At 39.9% G+C, this 27,534-nt stretch overlaps 1 long non-coding RNA gene across 1 annotated transcript; it reads left to right on the top strand.

Moving 5' to 3' along the window:
* The first annotated feature begins 1,169 nt into the window (after positions 1-1,169).
* LOC121961979 (uncharacterized) lies at positions 1,170-17,286 on the top strand. Its single transcript, XR_006107102.2, has 4 exons — positions 1,170-1,288; positions 5,661-5,698; positions 11,020-11,096; positions 14,677-17,286. It is a non-coding gene; the product is annotated as an uncharacterized LOC121961979 (long non-coding RNA).
* Positions 17,287-27,534: the final 10,248 nt, after the last annotated feature.

The raw sequence follows: 27,534 nt of genomic DNA, 5'->3' as shown, positions 1-27,534 counted from the left end.
GTGTGCTGTTGGAATAAGGTAATGAATTAATCGGATCCTTTCGTCTTTTGGCATCAAAGTATGAGTGTAATGCACTTTATCTAGCAGGAAGTCATTAAGGCAGAGTTTGTGCGGATTTTTCATTGGTTTATGACTAAGGGAGAATTTATATTCTTAGTGTTTGGTGTGGAAGTTGTTGAGCTCATGATTTCAATACAAAAGGGAATCAAAATAACTTCTTTGAAATAGATTTATTTCTCTCTTTTAAAAATATTTCCACAAGGGTAGAGTCAGTAACCAGGGCTCAATTTAAAGGAGTAGTCAAACTTTTCTGAAGATAAACCAAAAATTAATGTTTTTTTTTTTTTTAAAGACAAGTTGTGTTTCATTTTGTTGTTGTTCTTAAAAATATTTTTGGAGCTTTTGGCTCTATTTGACAGGACAGCTCAAAGCTTGAAAGTGGGATATAGAGGGGATGACAGGCAGCAAAGGGTCAGGAGTCCTTGTACAGGGGGGCAACCGCTCCACCAGGCAAACCACAGAGCCAAGCAATCGGGCTGTTTCCCCCAAAATAAGCCAAAATAAGCTAAGCTAAATGCATTAAGTATATAGTATATTTTCTATGATTTTAGGTACCTATAGGTTTGCTCTATCAGCATTTCTTGTACAGTGACAATACAGATATGTATGTATGTATGTATGTATGATATAGCCTTATTTTGTAACTTTTAAGTGCATTCTTGCACAACGTTCAAAAAGTTGAGTGTGGAACGTCACCTTGTTGCCTACATAGCATGTGGGGGAGGATCACAAACACAAATTTTTGAAATTTTTATAGTACTTTCATTTTTCAATAACACAAATAATTTCAATAATGAAATAACACAAAAATTATTGCTTTATCACTGGGCATTGATGTCACATGTGTTGTGGTATAAACTGCATGATCTAGAGGCATTACATTTGGTGTTTATATTGTTGTCTTGGCTGTGGAAAATTTTAGTATTATTGGGCATAAACAGAATGATTTATCTGGTGTAATGTAAATTAGAGGGGATTTTATATGTTTCACATGTGCTTTATATGTGTTTGTTGGAATTAAATGGTTATTTTTGTTAAAATTTAGGGTACAGTGTTGTTTCGTGCTAGTATCAGTAGTATCAGCAAACCGCCAGCAGATATCAGTAGCGCTCCCGAGTAGAGAGTGGAAATCTCGCGAGAAGAAGTTAGACAGCGACAATCCCGGGAAGGCAGAAGATGCTATCTGGAGAATATCAATCTTAAAGCAATAATTTTTTTCACTTTGCAGGTAAGCTGGCAATACTATTTTAGTATTCGGAGTTAAGGCAGTACTGTCAAGGTACTCTGGTGACAGCGTGTTAAGTTTTGCAAGTGTGTATAAGTGTTTCACCGTATTAACCGTGTTAGCTAGCAGGTTAACATTAGCAGCTAATGTACTGTTAAGGCTGCCTTATTAGTGTAGTAGGCGTTAACTTGACAATGAGCCCTCGTGAGGGAGCCCATAGTGCTCAAATTGATATTTTATATAACCTGTTGCGACTGTTTATGATGATTTATTCACTGAAATTGTGTTGTAGTAAGCTAGGAATGAATGAGACAAATTACACAAGAGTTTTAAAAATTATAAAATAGAGGGCTAGCTTAGTTGGTGGAGCGCGCGCCCCATGTTCGGGGGCTGCGTGTCCTTGTCGCAGTGGCCTTTTGCTGCATGTCGTCCCCACTCTCTGGTCCCTACATTCTGTCATCTCTGCAGCTTTCCTGTCAAAAGCACCAAAAAATATCTTTAAAAAAAGAGAGAAAATAAATAGAAATGGTGTAATATTTACTCTTGTGCATTAAAGGCATTTTGTTATGGTTTATGGACAAAAAGTGAGACAGTGAGAACCTCTGTGTAAGAAAGGAAGCAAAAAAAAACCTGTTAATTAACTTAGGCAATAATTTTGTGGTTTGCAGAGAATCTTCATGTCATTTTTAGCACTGGATTGAGCCTGTGTGACAGCATTATATTTGTAAATATTCACAAAATGTGGCAGCTGTCATTAGGGCTCCCACAGTCATGGAAAACCTGGAAAAGTCATGGGATCTCAGTTTCAATTTCCATGCCTGGAAAAGTCATGGAATTAGTAAAAACCACTAACGGTGTCGGAAAAGTAATGAAATTTAGTTCTGTGTAATGAAATTGTTGCAGTAATCCATTGTGGATAACCTTCCATGTAATGTAACATAAATGCATATTTATTTTGTGAAACTGTCAGTGTTTTACCATTTTTTACATGTCTTCATTTCCCCATGTTCATTCTCTCTGTGCATGTATGCCAGCTAGCTGAAATTATGAAAAGAGTTTGAATCTGAATGTTTGATTAATGCCAGGCGAGTAGGGCAAGAAAAACTTTTCTTTTTTATTATGGGTCCATAAAAGTCATGAAAAAGTTTTGAAATTTTGTCCATAAAAATGTGTGGGAACCCTGTGTCATTTACTCGGTAGATCAGCCGGTGATAGCCTGCCAGTATTAGCCATGGACATTCATAGGTATAGAAATGTGCCATGAAACCATGTTCATTTTTAATGAAATAAATAAATAATACAGAAGAAGTCACTGAGCAGCAGAAGAAGAAAAACTAAAAAATCTTGTGGGCGTTATTACCAGTAAGTGCTGACTTGCCATATCTGATTTGAGACCCTGTCAAAATTTGCGCACTTTGCAAGTTCGTACAGAGTGTACAGTGGACACAGTGTACTACATGTAATTGTGCTAACAGAAGTATCCGAAATGAGACTGCACTAGCTGCAGCCTCATATTTCACATACAAATGAAAGTGGTGCTGATCTTCTGATCTAACTCTCTGAAAAACAAGTGAATAAGAATTATGACAGTTGAGTATGCTTCACTAAAATATACTTGGAGATATCCAAAGGGCAAGAAATTTCCCGAGAGCCCACCTCTTTCGATGAAGAACTCCAGCTTTCGTGAAGGAACTCTCAAGATCTCAGACAACAGCCTGAGTCTGTTTGCAAAAATGTAGTTGAAGAGAGCTTTGGGAATAAAAGAGGGCTGTCTGAAAATGCGCTAGTCCTAAATAGTACTCTTGGCTCTGTGTATTCCCACACAAATTTGCATAAATTTCATAGTCTAAGTCATGGACTGCGGCTAGAGCGTGTTATTAGTCTATCTTTACGTGGTAGTACAGGGCGATCACACTGAGGGTTGTTGTTATCTCATTGAAAGCACCCTGGTATTACACCCAGCGGATTGAGAGTGGGTCTTAAGATCGTGGGATTTGTTCACATAGTAAAGCATGTCTGTTTGGATGCGCAGAAAAGAAACAGGTGTTCAGTGTGTGTGTGTGTGTGTGTGTGTGTGTGTGTGTGTGTGTGTTTGTGTGTGTGTGTGTGAGAGAGAGAGAGGGAGAGAGGAAGCGAACTCATGTGTGCGTCTTTGTGTGATGTTTGTTCGTACATGGGATGAGAACACGCTGTTCATGTGTGTATGTGTGTGTACATGTGTGTGTGACTTGACAGAGGGGTGGGGGGTGCTTTATTGAAAAGTACTCCTCTCCTCCCCTGTTCAACATGCTGGATTAGCACCAGCAGTTTCCCATGGAGCCGTCCCTCCCAGCCCCCTGGCCATTTGCATAAGGCGCAGACAGGCGGAGATGTGACAAACAAACCTGGCACACACAGCGCCGGCTGCCTCCTTTACATGAACTCTTTGCCTCTTCCTCGCTACGACAAGAAAGAGACACAAGATAGCGCTCAAGCAAACCCACCTGCGTACACTCGGCACCATAAATGACCTGCTTCCTGAGTCCAAACTCTATAGTGTAAATAAAATTAAAGGCAGCGCCACACTGGGGCTTGAGGCCTGTATTCTTGCTGGTGATCATAGTGATTCACAAGTAAAGAAAAGCAAAGGGCTGAAGGAGGTGAGAAGGGCTTTTCATTGCTCTGTCATTTGGACAAAACTCCCCTGAATCAAAGTATCCTCCCCCTCATTTTTCTCTTCCTCCAAGATGGTAATGTTCACCTTAAAACATCTTTACTGTACTGTAGCTACATAACACAGCTCTCTGCACTGCTGTCCGGCCGCCAAGTTCCTATCAAGCCCCTGATTTATGGTGCTTGATGCATTCCTTGGCCCTGGCGAGGAGGCAGTTTAGCTGAAATATGAGAAGAGATGCAGAGAACACACTCAGAGTGTGTTTTAGTTTAGCTTGCCTGTGCACTGCAAAGCTGCTGCAGCCTGAAAATTTTTGCAAAACCTGAGAGACAACTTGAGAGATTTTTTTTCTTTATCTTTAGATGGCAAAATATGTCAGCAATGTGCCATAGTCTGTGCGCCTCATCAGCATGTCCTGTTGGGTGATAACAAAAAGAAGAACTGTAACCCAGCTGTCATGAAACCCACAAAACCCCTTTTGTTGGTTGTGACATGCAGCTTTCAGCCTCCTAAATTACATTGGGATTAAAAATGTTAACTGCAACTCTTGCCTTTTCCTGTCCACTTACATGTAGAAAATTACATGCAGGTGTATGGAAGGAAAAAAGATCAACAACTTTACAGTAGTATTTGGCTGTAAATGGCTTTCTTGCTTGGCGCGGTAAAGACCTGTAATCAATCAAAAAGGCTTTAAGTAGCTGTTTGTCTTCATTTGGGTCTTAATGTAAAATTGCTGATAAACTGAAATCTGATAAGCAGAAACAGACATTTCTGAAAAAGGAAAAGTCAGTATGCGAAGCGTTCGCTGAGCGCCTGCGCTGCTTTGTCTGCTCCCAAGTTACAACAGTGTGATTACATGCTTTATTAAGTGCTGAAGTGCTCTCCCTGAGTAAAAGCAGATGTCACCACAAGGTCTGTCACTGAGTCTGGATCGAGGTGCCTGTGGTCAGTGTCTCAGCCCGCTTGCAGCTCCCTGTGGTTTCCCATCAATTCAGCACACAAAATCATCACCAAACAGAGTGGGTGAAAACCAAATTTTTTAAAAATCACTGCATGTTTCTATTATACTGAACATATACAATATCAGTATACAGTATGCTCAAAAGTAAAAAACAGACAGATGTTTTCTACTGCACAATAATGTGGCCTGGCATAAAGTGAGTTAATCTGCTGGAAAAGGGAAAAGGGACCAATGCAAATATGCAGAGAGCTGCACCAGAGATCAGTTTATTTTTTGTTGTTTTCAAAGTTAAGTGTCATTGGGAATAAGGTAACCAACCATAATGGTTTTTTAATGTACTAATGTGAACTTGAGCAACACACTGCATCCCTACCAGCTCCAGGGCTGCTGGTCTAGATTTGACCTTTGACCTCTGTATTAAGGAGAGCAAATGAGTGGTCTCCATATTATGCCACACACTCATAACTCTGTTGGATTTAGTTTACCTTATTAAAAAAACCCACGCATGTCATAAGGAAAAGAAACTACATTAAAATTGAGATTCAATGAATTAATGTGAGATGTTTGCCTTTTAAATAGTTTCTTTCTGGTTTGTGCTTGCTTGATAATGTGGATATGTGTCTTTCTTAAGACTGACCTGAGGTTGATTGCCTTAATGTCTAACACCTGTCCTCGTTAGTGTAAATGCCGGTCACATGACTGTTGTTCTTCCCCTGAAGACGGCTGTGTGCTGAAATGTTGATGTTTTTCTTTTTTTCAAGGGCCGCCTGCGAGATAGTACAGTACCTCACAAGAATAGGTGAGTGTTTCCCCTCAGTTTTTGTTACATCGCGTAACACTGTATTATATTAGCATATTTCATATTAAAATCACCAGTTTGTCACCACTTTTAAGGTGAAAGGAGATGCCTCATTGATCAGCAGAGACATAGAGCGGGGCAGGACAGGGTCTGTATGCCAGGGCACAATGCAGTTTAAATATGAATATTACATCTGTCACAAGTGTTGTGATTTGTTTTTGTCTTACTTGGCATTATTTAAAGATATTAACGGTCAACTATTAATTGATCATAGAATATTTTTTACCATTTACAAAGGCTTGTCTATATTTCAATTTTGCTACTATTTGTTTTACTGCCTTGCATATCAGGGAGTCTCCCCTCATGTCGGCCCAAAGAGGTTACCAGTGGTTACAGCCAATGAGCAGTGCTGCTGTTTAGCTCCCACAGCCCAAATGGTTTGCATTGTTAGCCAAGCAGTGGACACTGGCGGGAGAGCAGGGGGGCGTTTTGTTTCTGCATGTTAACACAGCATAACACTGCATGTTAAACTTAAAAGCAAGAAATTTACTAACCCACAAAAAAAATTCATGAGCTCCAAATGGATAACACTTTGAAATGTGGTGCTAAAGCTCAGTGAGTCGTTGGAGGGCTGAAGTAAAAGTAAAGACCTTTTGTATTTCACAATATTTTGCTTTTTTTTTTCTATAAAAAAACTCCCAAAAATCATTACTTACCAATTAACTTCTTTTACCCTTTTATGTAATAAAGGATTGACTATTTGAAAAGCAACTTCTGCACCCAAGGCATTTACCCCTGAGAAACTAATGTGGGTATAGAAACTGTATACAGCATCATGTCTGAGAAATAAATCTGGGAAATTTGATATCAGAATGATTAAGTTTTATGCCTGAACCCAACTGGGCCCAACCAAACCCGTTAGGTACAGGCTTTGTTGAGTTGTATTATCCAATTCCTCTGTTCTTTTTTTTTGCTTTTGTTGTTTTTTGCATACCTTATAGTCGACCCATCCTGACTCCCGCCTCTCATTATTGAGGAGAAATGTTAAATCTCTATTTGATATATTTAGTATATGACTTTTTGGGCTGTGGTGAAGACTCAGTATTAGAGGGTGCATGCTGTAGATCTTTCTCAAATATCTCTTATCTCACTAAAAAGACTTTGTAATGAATGTTTTAATATTAATTTTTGCTTCGTGGAAATTCAGGCTTTAATTGGGCTTGGGTGGGCACGGGGTCGTGCTCTGACAGAAACTATGCAGGGTTGTGTAAGGTCAGGCATAATTTTTTTGGGCCTGATCATAGCTCCAGTAAGAATATTTCAAATCTAATATAACAACACTATTTAAAGTCTTAAATTATGTGTTATTCTGCTTTAATCTGACTCTTACCATGTGTGCTCCCTGTGTTTCCCAACACTGGGAGGGAACAATGTTTAGGGTTTACCTACCATAGTATTAATTAATCATTGCACATCTGCAAGTGTGTATGCCCATTTTGGTGCCTGTTATGTTTGTTGACTCATATGTGTGTGTGTGTGTGTGTTTGTGTTTGTGTATGTGTGTTACAATGGTACTATGGCACTTTGGCACCTGCGCTACATTATAAACCTAAAGGCTTGGATAATAAGCTGCAGGTGCACTCCTGGCAAACAGAGGAGATGCTGGGGGGTGGCAGTGCTGGAGTGTTTTTTTTTTTGTGTGTGTGTGTGTGTGTGTGTGTGTGTGTGTGTGTGTTGAGGGGGGGTCACCTGCTGTTGCCGGCTGGCTCTCTACATTAACAAGTATATGACATCACTCTGGCGCCTATACCTTGCTCTAAACAGCACGATGACCTGACTTTTTTAACTGCGGAAACGACACAACTTCCAGGAAATTGGCTTCAAAGCGCGAGAAACCAACTCTTTTGTCCATCATTTCCTCCAGTCTGTCACACTGTCAATAATTATTGATGTTAATTACTGTGATGATTAGGGTAATTTCTTCATAGCTGTGTTGGCAGGTACGCAAAGTAAAGATGGGCTGATGGAACAGACCACAGAAGGGGCTTCTCTCATTGACAGCATAGAGTCGAAGTGACAACCAATAAGGAGGCAATCTACTTCATGAAAATCTAATTATATGATGAATGGTGCGATGTATGGACTCTGGCACAGTAATATTGCACTCCCACCTGTGAAAATACTAGCTGGAATAATTGTTTATGTTGGGAGGAAGCTACTTCATTTATATAATGCAAGCAGGTTTGCGTTAGTAAAGTATGGCATCCATAAACCTCATGTAACCCTGCAGGTACTGCTGCATATTCATTATGCATTGTACAAATATATGGTTCCTGCACCGTCTTTCATTCAATATTTAAAATGTGACAAAAGATGTTTTCCAGTCTCTTAGCTTATAAAGAATAGTGCCATGCTTGAAAATAACATCCACAAAATCTTTTTCCAGCTTTTTTTCCTGTAGAAGATTGATGAGTAAAATTCACATCATTATAGCTTTCGAATCCCTCACCTGCTTAACATTTACTGTACTTTCTGCTGAAGCCCTCTCTGTTAATGGCTTCCAGACTTCATCTTGGCTGAAGCACATCAGTGTGATTGAGCGAGAATTCTGCTCTGAAGCTGCAAACTGTAACCGACTTCTACTAAGAAATGTTAGTATGTTTTATGCTGGACTCATACAATAAGAGTTTTTGCTTTAACCCCTTGAAACCTGAGCAAATAGGCTTGATTTCTTTAAAAAACATGGAAAAAAAGCAACAAGCAACTCAAGAAGTAATCACACAGAAATTAGCGAGAAAATTAGGAGATAAAACCACAAGAAAAAATAAAGGAAAATTAAGAACAACAGGGAAATTACCTGAAAAAAGATGTATAATATACAGGCAAGGGACAATCAATGAAAATTAGCTCCCTAGCTAACTCATTTGTTTATATATAAATAAATGTACACTGTCCCTTTTTTGCCCCTTTTTAAATAAATAAATTACAATTACAATTATGCTAAATAATTGTAAATAGCCCTATTTGATTATGTTAATATGAAATGCAGTTCTCAAGAAAAAAATCCCTTGCTCAAAAAAAAAAAAAAAAAAATCTAAATCTGCAAACCTCTTGCAATTTGTGGGACATTTCTTGCGAAGTTGCTCATTGTCTCTTTTTCCCATGTTTTTGAGAGAAATCAAACCTATATGCTGAGGGTTCAAAGGTTCAAATAGAAGGCATCTGAATATAGCACAAGAAAAATGGTGTCAATCCAGGTTTCAAAGGTTTGAACTTTTCTTAAAGGGATAGTTTAATTTTTTTTTTTTAAGTGGGGTTGGATGGAGCACTTATCCACAGAAATTATAATACATATAGTGAATATCAGTCAGCATGCCCCCAGTTTGTAGAAGCAGGCTGGAGTCCAACATGGAAGCTAAGTGATGTGGCTCAGCAGCAAAATGTATTTTAGCCACCTATATTTTCACAGCTTTACCTTTCCGTCAGACCACCCATTCCTACGCTAAAGACGTCAATGGCCTCAGTTCCCCATCTATATTCTCCTCAAAGACACCAGACTCCATTGACAAAAACAATGATTTTAGCACCCTGAACATGGGACATGCTGCTCTACTGCTGCCTCTATCAGATAGTTTGTGTTATTCTGTGACTCTGGTGAATCCCAACTAACCCTTTTAAACATCAAAGACACACACTAGTGCAGTCAAAATCACTCTCAGAGGCAGCAGTAGACCAGCAGCTCCTGTGTTCAGCAGTGTTATATCACTGTTTTTCTAAATGGAGTGTGGCTTTGAAGAGCGTGATATAATGTTCCCGTTTATATCCTGTTTATAGCACCACAGAGTCCCGTTTATAGCACTGTTGTACAATGTTCCTGTTGGAAATCACTGCCTGACCTCAAGGTGAAGAAGTGAAAATATTCTAAATATAGCATACACTTAACCCTTTGAAACCTGAGCAGATTGGGTTGACTTGTTTCAAAAAACACGGGAAGAAGGCAAGAAGAACTGACCCAAAAATTTGCAAGAAATTAGGAAAAAGTACATGTAAATCACCTGGAAATTAGTTAAAAAACTTAAAACTTAAAATAATTTGTAACATACTTTTAAATATGTTATTGTGATAACTGTAAATATAGTTTTCTGTTGTATCTTTTTAATTTTTTCCCTAGACATTTTCCCTAGCTTTTCAAAATAATTTTCTAAATCTTCTAATTTCTTGCAGTTCCTGAAACATTAATTACCAAGTTGCTCATCGCCTATTGTCCTACGTTTTTGAAGTATTTCGCACCAATTTGCTCACTTTCAAAAGTTTAAATACATGTGAAAGGTATCTGAAAGCAGCACAGGTAATGTGGCGTCACTGTCGGTGGTGTGGTTTTGCTGGCCCCTCCACATCAGTACATTGCTTAGCCTCCATGTCAGCTCCAGCCTTCAAACTGGGCGTGTTCAGGCTCACATCTACTATGTAATACACGGTCTATGAATAAGTACCCCATACAACCTCACTGACAAAACAACTTTACTACCCCTTTTAGCTTTTACTTTGGGGATTAAGGTTGAATCTTCCAGGATTTCAAGGATACACAGGGTCCCCTCACAGTTCTCTGCATTGCATTTTGGTTTTAACTGTAAGCATCTTAATGTTAACAAAGACCAGCAGCACCTGAAACAGGCTGTCTGGTTGTGAAGCATATCAAAATGACACATTTTAAATCCTCGGTTTAGAAGTAAGGTAGCGAGGCAGCATACAACATATGGCACCCTGTGTTCAAACCTGGCAACAGGCAGCGGACTAACAATGAAGATTTCCTCTAAATGAAACAAAAAACCCTTCAAAAAAGGACCATCATTAAAAGGGCTGCAAGTGTAACCTTCACTTTCATGTGCCCATGGGAGTGAGCGCGACAAGAGAGGGAGACTTTTTGATTCTTTCGGCTGCATTTGGAGAGAGACTGAACATGCAACTGAGCTCTCGGATCTTCTCATCCACACTTTCCCATATGGCATACGGATCTGGGTGTAGATGGAAGGATAAGACGAAAAAAAGAAGAAAAAGAAAAAAAGAGTCCCATATGTGTGTCTGTTTCTCTTCATTAGCTCCCAGCCAAACAGAAGTACCTCCTCAGCAGCTTGATTGAAATTAATGTTGTTAAAAATGTCAAGATGGATGCAGTTCATTTACACAAGGACTTGACATCACAAACATAAATGTTCTCAGAGATTTTGACATTGCCTCCAAACAAAAAAGGCTTACATTTATAAAATGCATACAGTGTTTAAGTTGTGTTAAAAACATTCACCTTGATGTCTCTTCCGTAGAACACCGCTGTTGGTAAATGAAAGAGGGAAGAAGTGTTAAGACCAGTCAAACAGCATGCCTTCCATTCATACTGCAGGTGAGTGACATGCAGAGATAACCTGACATGACCCTGACATGATTTTTACTGCAATATACAGCTTATTGCAGACTATTCCTGGAATTTATATACTTTTTGAGCAGAAAGGATTGCAGCCACAAAGGATGGTGCTGATAACAGCATGATTTGCGCATCACTTACATCCACTCTCTGCAAGATATTTACTAATGTTACAGCACAAACATGGCCATAAAGTTTTGCAGCTGAGTGCAATTTGCCCTTTTTTTTGGCGTCTGATTGCAATTATCCATGTGGCAAAGTATAAATGCTCCCTTTGTACCATGAACACAGTAGGTAGAACAATGGCAGATGGAAAAAGTGAACTGATGAGGTGCAGAGGCCTTACTCAAAACTTTGGGCAAGGAATTAAAATATGACAGAGAGAAACTGTATTTGGTTTAGTACTGAGTGTGACACCTTTTATAAGTGTGCTTCAGTTACCACCAAGTCTGAAGACATTAATAATTTCACTGTAACTGCTTGTGGCTTGCACAGATATATATATATTTTTGCAATAGAAAGGGGTCGATTCCATGCTACATGTATGCATATTCAGTCCCTTCTCATTTGCACTAGCGTGTGATATATATATGCCAAAGGTGCCCTGTAGTGTCTCTATCAGACACAATGGGTTTTTAACTCACTCAAAAGTACACATCCAGTACCTGACATTAAGAGGAAGTAACGTAGTATTAAAAAGACTTTGAAAGTCCATGAAGGATGGACAACAAAATGGGACTTTCATCCCATAAACTATGTGTCTTGTGTGAAATGTAGTTATAACTTACCAATATGCAATTACATAGTCATCACACACTGATATTACTCACTTGATTTACATAAACGTAACTATTGGAACTCAAATTATGATCTTTTTTTAAACTTAACTGTGTAATTTGTTGCCTAAACCTAACCTCTTGCAACAAATGTTTCAAGTGTGCATCACATAAATTTGCTGAAGTTGTTATCAGATGCACAGAGAAAGTATTTGATGACCTTGGAATAAAAATGAGATACATATTGACATATAACATAAATTAAATGTGTGAAAATAGCACAGGAACACCATTAGGGGTGAATTTCACCCTTTGCAGATACTCTGAGAGTTACATTTCTTTTTGTCTTTTTAATGCAGGATTACTAGTTGTAAAAGCTGTGCATTACGTCTGTGAATTGCCCTTCAGTTTTTTTATTATGCAACTTTAAACCAGCCTTAATAGATTTTTTGGCCACTTGAGGACAGTACTATTTATGAAGTCGATATGGCTGAACTGTTAGCAAACAGTTGCCTTTTTATACATTAAGCAGAGCAGCATTGGTATTAATTTGGAGTCATGTTTGTGTCCACCTGATGACTTTGAGCCCAATATCGACTCTCCTTTTAGCTCTCTTTTGGTCTCTATCAACTCCTGAGGGAACTTTCTGGGTGATCATTTTCTGTGGGTTCTTGACTGCAAATGACACTTTATGCATTACGCATAATCCTGTGATTTATTATTTATATGCAAATATTGATTAGAGCAGCTTTAAAGCACATAGAATTTTAAAAATAACTACACCATATGAAATTCCCTAGATTTTAAGGAATAAACACCTCGCTGCGGTCGGTCCAGTAAAAGCCCAAAAACTTTAGGATTCCAAGCCAACTACTTAGGTTCAATCCATTAATGTCACAGCTCCGTTCCCACCGCAGTGACCCCTCCCTCTGCTAGCTACCAAGTCTAGACAAAGTACCCATTGTGTCGTTGCCCTCATTCTTCCTGCAACACCACGAACACCCTTTTAAGAATTTCCCTATCCCCGCCCCTGTGAACCTAAATTTAGTCATATAGAACCACATCTAAATTTGAAAATATAGATTTTTGATTCATTATACATAATGACTTGCCAAAACACCACTTATCTGAGTAATAAATTGGGTCTGACCTCATTATCTGGATTAAGCACTTAAAAGTTACCTGGGGTGTTAATGCACTGTGTTTTCCAATCAGCGTGTCCAGTCCTGTGACTTCTTTCTCCTTGTAGTTGATGAAGCTTCTGGAAGCCTTTTTTTCCATTTCTGTCCAGTTTTGTTGGTCTTTTTACCTTCTCACCTCAGGTTTAAGGTGAAACTTGTGTTAGATTTGGTTGCTGTCTGTCATCAAGTGGGCATCTTTTTTCTGATGATTCACTGAATTAGACCCCTCTCAAGGGGCTCAACAGGAAATTCCAGCATCCTAAACCCATCCACTTCTGACAACCTGCAATATTTCTTGCCACACGGACATCATCAATTTGCACATGGCCTCCCTTTGACACCTTTTGCCCACGTCCCTAGCGGGATGGGGATAAATCCACAGTTACCTTGAAGAAGGTGTTGACACTGGGCCTGGCACCAATGAATTGCACCGTTGCCTCAATTAGCTGCTCGGTATCTTGTGTCAGAGCCATGAGGACAAGGCGGCGATGTGATACCCTGCGCTAGAGGCTCTGTCGCTTACCTGGTGGCCCCATAGTGTGTCTTAGCATATCATATGCCAGCGCATGCTAACGCATACACGCTCAAGGCTCTTTTTACATGGATTCGGCAGAAACACAGCCACGGGGGCCTCCAGGTCCATGACTCCTCCTTGGGCCAGGAATGTACCTCTCTAACCAGGGCCAGGCCTGACGGGGAATAAGTAACAACTGATCTGATGTAAGATATTCTCTGGAAACCGGTAGTTGCCAGCAGGATTAAGGTTAAGGAGCATTCCGGTGCTAGATCAGCGCTTAGGGGCATCTTGTAGCTCGGAGGAAGTAGTGCCGGCAGAAGGGGGCGAGTGTACCTCCCTGCTACCCCCTAGCCACCCTCCTCCAACTGCCATCTGATGTGAGGTAACATGTGAGGGCGAGCTTCCATCTGTCCACGGTATACGCTAGCAGAAGGTGCAGCTAATGAGGCTTGATTTGCTGCTGCACCTGCCTCCAATCTGGGGGGTGATGGTAGTGGTGGTGGTGGTGGTGGTTGTGTGTGAGGTTTTGTGTGTGTGTGTGTGTTTGTGTACTGGGGATGCTCTATCTCACCAGGCTCTCCTCCTCCTCATCCACCCGCCCCCTCTCCCCCTCAAGGTGTAATCATTGGTTAGCTTGTATGGGAGCGCCTGCAGGTTGATGGACCCTGGGAATTCATTAGGAAGTAGGTGAGGACTTGGGTTGAAAGGGCCTTTTGACCTGCCTCCAAACACCCTCACATTACGAAGCAGAGGACGATTCAAAGGGAGAAAGGAGTCAGCCAACTTGTCGATGCGTCTTCACTCCTAGCACCATAGGGTGTTTAAAAAGGAAACATTTTGATGCTCATATTGCTTCAGCAGCTTCTTTTTTGACTTTTGCAACAATTCCTTAAGAAATTTAGCACATTCAGAATCAGTTGTTGCATCAGGATCTGTGACTAGTTAAAGTTTATGAAATGCAACCAAAACAAGATAATTCTTAGTGGAAGATTAGGTTGTTTTCCTCCAGATGGTGTGAGGGGGAGGTGTTATGTCCACATGTTAAATGCAGCATGTTTATCCTCCTTCTCTGTTCCCTGTCACAGATACCATTTGACACAAGAGCTCTTCAGGGGCCAGTTATTCCAGGCCATTGAATCCAGATCAAAACCAGCCCTCTGTTTTTTTGTGACTCAGTGTTCAGCTCCCCTTTTTTCTTCACAATCAGTAGCTTCTGGAACCGAGAGGCAAAATCCTCACCGCAGCGCTGCATTATAAGCCACAAATATGAACAGCTCTGTGGACATTGTGTGTGTTTCAGGTCCTGTATTTTGTCAGTCTTTCTTGTAAAATGTTGCATTTAGAGAAAACCATGTGGTTTTATGAAAGAATTTTGGAGGAAAAAAAGTACACTCTTTGGCTTATAAAAGCAAAGCAATGTAAAAATAGTCCATTACAACCAAAATCCCTACATTGATAATTTTATTTAAAAGGTAATTTTGGTATTTTTTTAAGCCTGCACCCTACTTTCCTATGTTTTTGTGTCAAAGTGACTTATGGGAACAGTTTTTTAAACTGGTTCAGTATTGAGCGGGAGAGATAAAGCCAGCAGTCTAAAACAGGCTAATGTTAATTGGCATTTGTGCACTGCCTATGTATGCCCATTAAAAAGTGCTTGTTTTTGCCACTGACAGGCTCAAATTATTATTTTAAGCATCGGACAACATTATGGAAAATAACCCTACAGAGATAGACCTTTTATTTGTCCAGGGGCAGCCCCGAAAATGCCATCGCCAAACCCACCAGACTGCATTCAAATAAACAGTCCTTTTATCATTCTAAAACACACTTCATTCAAAGTTGACAGAAACTAAATAAAGCTTTGAAAAACAGTCTTGGTTTGTGTTTCAACTGCGCCAACAATCACCAACTCTAGTTTAATTGAAATAAACCCTTATTTCACCCAGTCAGATGTGAAAACATGCATGCTCTATCCATGCCAAATTCACTGAAATAACTTGTGAAAGTCCTCTGAACACAGCACAAGAAAATTGATTCGTGTTTTAAAGGGTTAATTAAATGGAGTCTGATGGGTTCTGCAATGGCAATTTCAGGACTGTCTCTGGGGAAACAAAAAGGATCTCACTCTTGAACAAAAAGGTTTAACTCATGTAGGGATCTATTTTATCATGTGATCAGACACTTGCCACCTGTCAGTGGCGAAAACAAGCACTTTTAGTGGATGTAAACTGATAGTGCACAAATGTCCTAAATATTAACATTGCAACCTGTTTCTCCATCATGCGCTCATTCTATACTGGACCAGTTTCAAAAATGTATGTCTCTATTAGTCACTTAGATGAAAAAAACATGGGAAAATAGGATCCAGGTTGGAAAAAACGCAGAAATTCAAAAGTATGAAAAGCACAGTGCACATTGTATATCAGAAAAATTCTTAGACAGCATAGATTATAATATGAGATTATTAGTATGGATTTTATTGTTAGAGAAGACAGAAAAGACAAAGGATTGTTATTGTTATTATCACAAGGCAGCACTTCTAACTAGCAGTGAACCCGTCGTTGGGAAACCTTTGCAAGCTGCGTGAATAATCTACAGGGTGATGTCATCGCCGACAAAAGCTGTGTGCCACTCTAGATTATTTTCAAATTAGCTGCTCCATTCAGAAAACACTCCTATATGTAGAGGCCCAAATTAGAGCTTGCATGTTAATGACTGACCTGGGCAGACTGGTAAACATATTCACATTTGATTTAGAGAATATAGCTCAAACTGAGCTGGATGCCTTTCGGTTGACACTTAAGAAATAGCATTTTGAGTTTTATCAGGTCTCACATCAGCACGCAACAGAGTCACTGAACATACTGTATGCTTGACCATGTTATTCATCAGCATCTGGAAGGAAAACCATATTGTTGATTTGCATTGCAGCCACCCTGCTTTATGCTACAGCTCATGATTTCATGAATACTTTATGGCTCAAGTTTGTCCAAATGGCTCACATTTCAAATTAGTTGAACTTACTACAGCATCTAACCTAAGAGTGAAATGATGCTGTGGCTCCTTACAGATGCTCCCTGAGTTGCATTTTATTCTCACCCTTTACGCAAAAAAAGAAGACATCAAATCTGAGTGCTGCTGTAATTCAGAGCTTCGTCACCAATTGAATCAAGCGCTGAGAGATAAATCCAAGGCCTGTGTTGAAATTACGAGGCAGCTCCATGGGAAAAGAGTTTATGCTGCGAATCTGAGAATGCTGATCATCCCATCGGACTCATTTGTTTACTTTTAAATTCCCCCTTTTGTGTGGTTTGGAATTGGAGCAATGTTTGTGCTTGCTTTGGCCAAGGGGGGAATCACTTGAGATGTGATTAAGAAAATGGATACTGCCCTCTTCTGGTGGAAACAATGATCACTTCTCTATGAATCTGTGGCAGTTACACAATTATAGCAGTAATCGAAGCAATGCAGAAACACAAGAGTATAAAGATGATGAGGATGACTTTTAACAATTATTATTTCGGCTTTTTTAAAAAAAAAAAAAATAATAATCAGATTTAAGCCGAAAAAAGACCTCTTCTAACCTCATATCTATGATGTTTTATCCCAAATTTATAGTTTTGATTGCATATATCTGTGTTTGTGAGTATGTGTGTGCAGGTATGACGACTGACACCACTTTATAGCATGTGAGATAGGGGAAATAATTCAACTCTACATCTGAAATAAATGCAACATTAACAGTTGTTAGACAATTTACCAGGCAGGCCGCCTTGCTCTAACCAGGTAATTGGCCGGGGCTTTTAACGACCACTGCAAATCATTCATTAAAGTGATGTATAAATCCCATATGTTTCCTGCGCCTCTCTCTTGTGGTTAATGGTGCTCCATCCTCATAGCTGACGTGGGTCAGATCTTCAGGCAGGTGGCTGGGAGATGGAGGCAGATGGGACCGAGCACATCACCACTGAATCTGTGAAGTTCTCTCTTCAGTTTCAAGCTGCACCGATGGACCCTTGAATTATTACCGGGGCCCCCCATTCATAATTAGCTCGGGCCTGGTGGGGACCAAAGCTCCACTAATGATGCCTTTGTTGACGCTGATCCACGCTGCACAATCAACAAGAGGGGACGTATGACTGGGAGAAGCGGTCCCACATTGAGCGATAACGTGCCTTTAGGGCAGCCTCTCTAAAACAATCACGCACGCTCGCAGCTCTCCCCTCGTTAAAGATGAGTGTTCACATGGGGCGTGAGACTGAGTGTGTGTTTGCATGTGTGTGTGGGAGAAAGAGAAGCTTGTAGGTCTTCAGATATGCCAGTTCCCACAGGCAATATACAGCTATTTGATTTCATAAGCCCTCCAACAGCAGTCATAAAAGATGTCTCTATCCGTCCAACAATATTCAGTCCGGGTTGACTCACATTTAATTTTTTTAATGTATGCACTTAATTTTTTAACATGGCCTATCCTTGTTCCTCCAATATAGATCATTTTTTATAACTTGATTTCATACCAATGTAGATACAGGTTTTAATAAGTATTTTTTTTATGAATCAAATGTCTCTCAGTTTGTCATAAAATATATGACTATCCATTAACCTTTTTACCTTACTATTTTACATTATTTGGTTGACAGTATGTATTAACATTAAACATTAGGTTTGATTTCGGACCTTGATGTTACAGCCTCAGGGTAGTTTAAGGCTGAGTTAGTAAAGAATTGTGTTTACTTGAAATAATTTTGATGAAGCTCAGATCACTTCTCTGTAGTTAGTGTTGTCCTTAGATTTTCATTTAGAGAAATAAAAAATAAAGAGAAAAAAGAAGTTTACAAGAAAAAAATGCAGGAACGACTCAGCTACCACTTCCTTTGGCCAGAGGACATGACTCTGTGGCCCCTACCTGGATGATTTGAATCTTCATAGAACAAGTCACTTTTAAGCTTAGGTGTAAAAAGTATTTCAATCTTTTCCTATATACAAAAGTATCAATATCACAGTGTAAAAACTGTTTCTTACAACTAAAAGCCCTGCATTAATAATATTACTTAAAGGATAACTTTAAATAGAATTATTAAGTTTCAGAAATTGTTGTCTATATGAGTCACTTAAACACAAAAACATGGAAATGAGTGATAGCTGTGCAGGTGGCAGCAATCAAACAGGCTACAATGTAATGTGTGAAGTAGTGAGAAGTATTTTATATATCGCTGGATTTAAAAAATAAATATGTACAATCTCTAATATCTATGATACTATCATATGATCTACATGTCAAATGCCAAATGTCACAGGTTTCCCATTAAAATGTAGCCGAGTATATGTATAAAGTAACATAAAATGGATAATACATGTAGTCATGAGGTTATTCTACTCCCACACAGTGTTTGCAATAATGTATGAGAAAAAGTGATGATGAACACTAGTAGAGTTGAATGAGCTGATACTTTAACATAATTGCAAGTCTTTGATTTCATAACACTAAACAGAAATCACAATTTTTCCTCAACTGAACAAAAAAATCAGTCCTTCTGCCAGCTCACCTTCACCTGCTCATTTCACCTATTTAGTTCAAAATGCCAAGCACATACCCTCCTACATACAAGTACAGATGAGAGGAAAGGTCACATGCACATAGGAGTGAAATAATTTTTTACTTTCTTCTTCTTAGTCACAACTCATCCTCTACTGAAATAAGTTGAAGAAAAGAAAAAAAAGGAAAGAAACGGGACAGGAAATGAATCACACAAGTATATCCACATTAACATTCCACTTATTTTACATATGAGACAATTCCTTGAGTTTCCTTGAGAGGAAGCACTTGAGCCTCAATTTAGCTTCCTCCGCTAAAGGAGACTGAATTTTTTGGCAGCTCCTGTCATCTTCTCTGCCACTGAGAAACCTGGCAACATAGTGGCACCAGCATCTGTTAGGAGCTAGAGGAGGGAGAGTATTTATTCTGCACTTTTGGAATAAACCTACAAAATATTGGTCAAATATGCAGCTTCTAAATATGCAACTTCTAATGTCTCCTGATGTACTTTTGAGATGACAGCAAAGATAATTGTTAGGTACCACAATGAAGGACCACGGTGAGGTTAGTGTGCGTGCATTAAATGCAGCAGAGGAAGCGTACATCTATCCAAGAGTGGGTGGATCCCAAAGTCCAGAAACTTGGCCCTTTTTCAAATGAAAGTGTATTTGTGCATTTATTAGTGCGCATTGACAGCCTGTGTTAAACGATTGCTCTCCACCCACTGGTTAAGTCCAGCTTTGAAGATACACGTGAAAGGATTACCAATAGTGTGTCTTTATATGCCAGCGCAGAGTAGAGGAAAACACTGCAATACACTCTCACTGATTGCACTTTTATTCTTTCTCCGAGTCAAACCTGAGTGATGTTGGATTTTACAAGGAATTTAAAGAAAATTAGTTTTAGGTATGTAGACAGAGTACATCTAGCCAAAATCAGTTAAGTTGAATTTCTTAATTTTATGTGAACATCTAGAGGCTTTTTTTTTCAATACACAGTTTATTTTGTTTAAGACATAGTTTGACATTATGAGAAATAAGATTATTGGCTTTCTTGCTGAGATTTAGAAAAGAAGATCAATACCACTTTCATATAAGCAAACAATGTGTCTACAGGTATCACACACTTAAATTTAATGCTTTATACATTTTCAAGAGAATTTCTAACCAAATTTGAGACAGGTTTGTCAAATAAACCATCTTTTTTTTTTTTTTTTTAAATTTAAGCAAGTCATATATATGCAGCTCCATGCAGAGGTAGGGTTTTTGTAGAAATATGGTTATTAGAGTGGGTTAGGTTAAACTACATTTTGCCAACAGGTAAGAGCAAGTATAAAGTGAAAAAAGTACTATGTTTAGTGGTCGGTTTAAAGATTTGTAACATTAAAACACATTCAAAGATGGATAAATTAAATTACATGTTTGTGGCAATTAAGAACTCACAAATTCAAATTTAAGGCTATTTAAGAATTTTTAAGACCTAATATTTATATAATTAAATTTAAGACATTTTAAGGACCTGCAGACACCCTGATAAACTAATATTTGGCTGTAGCCTTGTATTAGGTGTACAGACATAAGAGTCTTCTTAATAGGTAACTTTTGTTTTTAAAGGGCAAATCAAAAGTCAAACAATGTCTTGATGTATTGTTAAAGTTTTTGAAAAGTGGAAATGTCTTGGAGCACATGATATTTGAAGGATTTAGGTGGAATTATAAGCAGAAATGAAACATGGTCTTCATGTCTTCATTTGTATAATCACCTGAAACTAATAATTGTTGTGTTTTTGTTACTATTTATATGTACACACAGAGAGGGACCTCTTCCACAGGGTCTACGATGCTGTTTCTATAGTAGCCCAGAACTATGGATGTATGAAGAGGTCTGGATACAGCGTTGAAGACCGGACCGCGTTTATTCCTATGTAAGTTGCTCAGTGGTCCATGAAGCCAAAAACATTCACATGCCATGTATAAAATGACCCCGATGACTGGCCCCCCCCCAGTGCACTGGTGACTTCTACTAGCTGAGATGGCCACTGTGGGTTCAGCACGCCGCTAACCTGAATGGGGATAAAATGATTTAATCATGCAACTCTTCTACTCTTTCAAATGTGATGGGACCGAATGGATCAAATTCTGATAGTGAAAGGAGTCATTTTGCCAGGGTTGTGACATTCAAAAAATGTATTTACTGATTTACAGGTGTCTCTTTCCCAATGTAAGTTGGTGGGAAAAGGTATTTTTAGGCCAAATGGCATCACATGACTGACTCTAAAGTTGTAACTCTTGTGTTTGGCCGCTACAACAATTGACTTCAAAGACCTGCCTGAGGGCATGCCCAGACAGACAAATCAAACAATGGCTCTAGATAGGACTATTCGTGTTTTCACGTTGGCTACTGTAGTTTTTCAGGCTTGGCACACTGAAGAAGTTTGAGTTGTTTGCTGTCTGCAACCTCACTGCTAGAATCCACTAAATCCTACAAACTAGACCTTTAATGGATGCATCAAATTATGCTGATAGAATATTAAGAGTTTTTCATTTGCAGTACTCACCAGGATCCACTCTATTTTAAATTATAAGTCCTGAAATGTTAGATTTTTTTTTTTTACTATTTTCTTCACTTAAGCCTTCTTTTCTGATAACTTTGTCATATGTTTGTTTTTATTAATAGTCTTGCATATTTTCCAGGATCTAATAATTCAGCCTCTGGCACACAACTCTTAGGAAACATGATTGTTAAGATGTTACAGTTGTGTGAACTCTGTGAATTAACGTCTGAGCAGCGCGACTCACTGATTACATTGAAACTAAGACGAAGGCAGTCTGCTGTGGAGAAGCCCTTTGGTTTTTGGCATGCTGGAAAGACTGTTTGCAGCCAGTTGTTCTAAACACCGTTGTCTCACAGATCTGAGGAAAGAGCATTCAGTGATGCAATGAACTGATGAAAAGAGGACGAGATCATAGCTCTTGCACAGTTGTAAAGTACAATGAGTGAAAGCTTAAACGCAACAGCATTGACTCCTCAGAGAAAAGTGGACTGTTTTAGATTTGTGTTATCACAAGATTTCTTCAACTTTTGCTAAATCACATATGTTTCCGTTTATCACATGGCTCAGTTAAACACCTCGTGGCACTATTTTAGAAAGTGCTTGCAATCAGACCAGAAGCTAACAGTTTCCAGATAAAATCCCACTTTTCCCTTACTCAGTACTTTCAGTACCTTGCTGACCTTCCTGTCAGTAAAACATATAACACACATTTACCTGGTCAACAGTGCAAGGCCTCTTTAAAAAAAATCTCAAAATCCATAATGTGAAATATGATTTCCTCTTGTTTCCGGACATACTTTCGGGACAAATGCGGGGCAGACAGCCACTACTGTAACTAGTAGATTAGACTTCTCCACTTCTTCCTGTTTCATTCCATCCAGGTGCATACTGGGAACGCTGCCATGTATATCCCTCGGTGCACAACAGTACAGCGCAGCTGTGGAAGCCACCTAAATTTGATTCCTCTCGTTGTAGCCTAGCAACGGTGGGTATTAGCGCACACAAGCTGGATGGGTGCAGTTCTGGTGCCAGAGGCAGGATGGGCGCCTGGTTGCAGCTCATTGGCAGATGACATTGAGTGAAAGCTGGCATTCTGAGATTAGGGGATCAGATGCTCACAGTGCTCTACGCAGGAAGTAGTATGAAATGTAAAATCAATGCCGGGGGGGGCTTGACAGGTTCTTTACACTTGGAGTACAGATGTACACAGATACACCATACATAATGTTGTTATACACCACATAAGCCCACATTACATCCGCTCTGTTTTGTTGGGATACTGTAATTAGCTTTATGTAGCAATCTCGTATGAAACTGCAATATTTGCTAATGTAAAACAAACCGAAAGACCATTTTGAAAATCTGTTATCAGATCTTGGCTCCCGCTGCAGATAAGAAAAGTGGCCCAGGATTTGAGCAGATGCACTGGCGTCTTTCCAGCAACCACAAATTCCTAATGTCACCTTTGCTATTGATTTACTTTGAATAAATAAGCTACTGTTTGGACTTGTTGTGTTAGGAACTTAGCACAGGGGGCGTCCTGGCAGCTCGTGGTCTAAAATGTCTGTGTTCCATGTAAACAAGAAGTCCTGGTTCGAAATCACCCCAGCACTTTTGTCACATGCCTATTTTTTGTCTCTGCTGCAAAAAATAACTTCAGGACAATACACCTCTTGTGGATTTAAAACACAAGCCGGTAGCGTTTCCACTGGCTTGAGGCCGCAGAGTGGGGGAGGCAACTCTCCCCCGAAAGCGTTGGCAGCTACGCTAGCTTCTGTTTGCTAGAATACCAGATGCCTCACGCCACATGCTTCAACCACTTTGATTTCATCTCTGTGCAGTTGTTGATCAGATCTGTCTCTGTTTGACGCAACCTGCCTCCCGTCTCCCTCATAACTTTCATCTTTTCCAAGCCGGGCAGGCAGGCGGCCGCGGCTGTCTTGAGATGTCACCCGGTGACGTGCAGTGTCCATCTGGTATACGTTGTAATGGGCTTGGATGAATGAATGGCCAGCCACTCCACTGCTCCCTTTATGATTCTCAGCAGTGGTGCTGTCCAACTTTGATTCCCCAGTTATTAGGGAATCGAATTCCCCACTGAGGCGACGCCCGGAGGAGAGGAAGAGAAAGAGACACACAAAAAGAGTGTGAAATCTGTGGCAGTGCTACAGAACATACTGTACAGCCCACCACTGCTCTCTTCCTGGAGCCTCTGCTTTCTTTGTGTTTATTCGTAAACAGTCAGCGCTCTAAAACTGGAAGGTTGGGAGAGATTTGTAGCAGCAGACAATTTTTAATCTCAAGGTGATGATTTCCATGAATCTTTATGAACGTTTTTGGCTCAGGGGTGAAATTTTAGACTTGTTAAATTGCAGCAGATCAGAAAAAAGTAGTCTGAAGGTCATGTAACACACTAAGCGCCCTACGTCAGACAGACTAAAACCCTCTGGGGATTTTCCTTCATCTTAAAAACTATCGACCGTTTCCCTCTGAATTTAAAGGGCTCCTACTGGATCCCATCACAAGGGGATTAAAGAGGAAAAGGGCAACTGGGATCACTTGGAGAGCAGACCCCTTCCACTTGAGCCAACACTCAAGCAGGGATGAAGTGGAGGCGCAGAGACGACCCAGAGGGAGAGAGCGCAGAGGGAAGGGAGAGACGGGGAGGTGGCATAGTTTGGATTCCCAATATGTGTCCGGGGACTCCGAAGTGAGGCCAGATGGCACAGGCCTGCCGGTCTTTGGGAATCACAGCATACGGCGGCGGGACGCATGGCAGAAGGTAGCGGGAAACAGTGCCGGGGTCAGCTCTTGATGTTGGACGCTCCCCGGAGCGGTTCCTTCCATCCCTTTGAACAAGAGAGCATCTCCACACAACTGTGCCGCTTCTCTGCTTAATGCGGCAGTTGACTTCAAACGCCGCGCTATTCCCTCCTGCCCAAAGCCTCCTGAGTTCTAAACATATGTTGTCAGACCTGATGAAAACACTGTGCCAATAACATGCCACTGAGCGCCACACACGGACATATGTGTTCTGTTTTCGCCGCAACTTTCATCTCGTACAATTTCATTTGACTCACTTGTGAAACTGACATGTGGGAGCCACGTACGTCACGAAGCGGTGGCAACACTTCTCGAACGCCTGTCATGCCAGTGTGCTTTGCTATAGAGTGAAGCACGATATGATGGCAGCCAATTATATCAGTCAGCTTCCTGAGACAGATGTCCAATATAACCTGGTTAGCGCTAATAGGCAGATTTTTAAACAAGAGTAATTATTCATCGCTCATAGACCAGTAAAAGAGACGGATGCTAATATCTGATGCTGAATGTGTATGACAGGTGTTACCACCAATTTACCTCAGTCTCCTGTGGCAGCGCCCACTATGAAAACATCTTAAAACACGTCTGCATCCGCATTGTAGTGATCTCACACATTTTTAACACATACTCTTTGACTTTAGGAAACAAGCTCTTGTGCATGTGCATACTGATTATCTTCCTCTATTTCTGTCTGAATAACAGTTTTTTGGAAGCCAAAAGTGGTGTTATGCTTGTTGTTGCATCTCCATATCCGTGTATAGACTAAGATCCCCTCGTTATTCTCATTAATGGTCCATCTGTCATCTTGGCAGAAGCCCACTGGTATAGAGTTAGCTATGATTAACATTTAATCTATATGATTTTCTAATGAAAGCAGGGTGCCACACTCAGTAATGATTGATTTGTTCGCTTTTTTAATAATGGCTCTGGTTGTTCAGGGAGATGTTTAACTGTGTGCTGATTATGATGCAATTGTTTTCTGAATTTCACTTAGTGCTACTTCCTAATATGAATTTTGCAACTTTTGTTGAAGGTTGCACTTATTATTGTGGTTTTACACACTGTGGGGAGGATGAAAACACTGTCGCTCAACTGGAAGTGATTATTGAAGTTTGGCTTTTGATAATCTTTTAATTTCTCAATGTCTTACATGCGAAACGATTATCATATCATGTAATTTGCTTTTATCTGTATGTATTTGTGGCGTTCCTTTAGGCTGTCTAATCACTCAAAGCTTGTTTGGATGAATATCTTTATTCATATATATATCTTTATCTTTAGTAACAATTGGTGTGTGTTGGTGTATGTGTGCGTGTGTGTGGGTGGTAAGGGTGGATGTTCGGGTGCCTTTGCGAATATGTGTGGGAATATCTACATGATTGTGTGTGTGTTGTTGCGTACGTTTATGTGGGGGTGGGAGGGTCAGGCTGTCTGTATTTTTCTTGATTTTCATTGATGTTTTTCATTTCTGTTATTGTTTTTAATCTCTGTGAGGCACTTTGTGTTACGCTTTGTATGAAAAGTGCCATACAAATAAAGATTTGATTTGATTTGATTTGATTTGATTTGTATGTACACTGTAGTAGACTGGTAAACTGTGTTGTCACCCAATCAAGCTAGTTAGTTAAAATGACCCAGTAATTCTTGTTTAACCTTTGTAATTAGGAAGGCTGTGATCAAGTGACCAATGTGCTGATGTAAGTAAAGAAGAAAGTAGTTACCAGTCAAAGTCCATAAGGATGCAGACTGGGGGGATGGGGTGGGTGTATGGGTCAGACAAACCAAGGACTTTCCCCTAGGAGACCGCTGTTAGGTACCATGTGGAACTTTGTTTTGTTGGACCAACAGTTCAGAACCCAAAGAAATTACATTTAAAAACAGTATCAAGCAGAAATATTTACATTTTAGAAGGTGAAGCTCATAAATGTTTGTTCTGGCAATGCATCTTAGACCAAACAGTGACCAAGTAAAGTGCGAAAGAAAATCAGCGGGATGCTAAGAAAAAGAATAATTAATGATGAAAACATACTGGTTGCCCTTCCAAAGGTGTGTAAGTCAGCCACAAACTGAAAAACATATTGTTTATTTATTTATTTATTTTTACTAACACAGGTGTTTACTACCTTAAACTCACTCTTCTAACTCCTACTCAAAAATTAACAGAAAAATCTTTTGTATCAATACCAAAAAAATAAAATACCTCCACTCCTCACACAATGTGGATGCCTCAGGACTCCACCTTGCGTTGCAGTTGTCTGTATGAGCAATGTAGATCTGTAACCTTCCATAGGCTCACCGAGACATCTGCCATACATGGCAACATGAATAGAGCTGTTGGCTTGAGTTCAAGCTTTCGAGAGCGCCTTTTGTGTGCGAACGGCCTATTGTGGAGGGATAGGAGGATGGTGTTTACGGTTGCTGCTACCTCCGTGGCCCCCACAAGGAGGATAATGAGATACAGTTGTTATCAGTGACAGCCGAGGGCCACTAGGAGTTGTTGTTGGGCTGGTGTCGCCGTCCTGATCCTCCCCGGGTGAGAGAGAAGATGGGAATGACACTAATGTCGAATTGCTCCTTAGCAGAAACCACACATCTTACCTGTGTTATATATAAAAATGTTTCTGAGCTGCGACTGCAATTATCAGCCGGTCCAGCTGGTCTGGAGAGAGGTGAGAAACCTCCTGGGACTCTCCTTTATGTTGGTTGTTTAACCTGTAGTGTAAGCACTGTTGAAAAAAGTCCAAGTACTTCACAAGTCACTTCACAAGTAATTAGCTACTTTAGGCCAGTTTGGTCAAAGATGCCTTTAAATAACCTTATATATGCAGATATTTTGTGTTTAACACATGTAGAAGTACAAAGTACATGACATGGTTGAACAAAAATCCAACTTGCAGTTTCATGTCGCTGATCGTCAACAGTTAAAATCAACTAAGGCACAAAACCAGTTGATTGAAGGTTAAGTGTAGGTTAAGCTATTGGAGCAAGCTAGCAGCTAACTCAATAGTTTCCTTACTAAAATGACGTCTTT

This window comes from Plectropomus leopardus, chromosome 23 (genome assembly GCF_026936395.1).
Source record: "Plectropomus leopardus strain MGB_pleo_1.0 chromosome 23, ASM2693639v1, whole genome shotgun sequence".
Taxonomy (NCBI): Eukaryota; Metazoa; Chordata; class Actinopteri; order Perciformes; family Serranidae; genus Plectropomus; species Plectropomus leopardus.
This window is presented reverse-complemented; position numbering and strand designations above follow the sequence as displayed.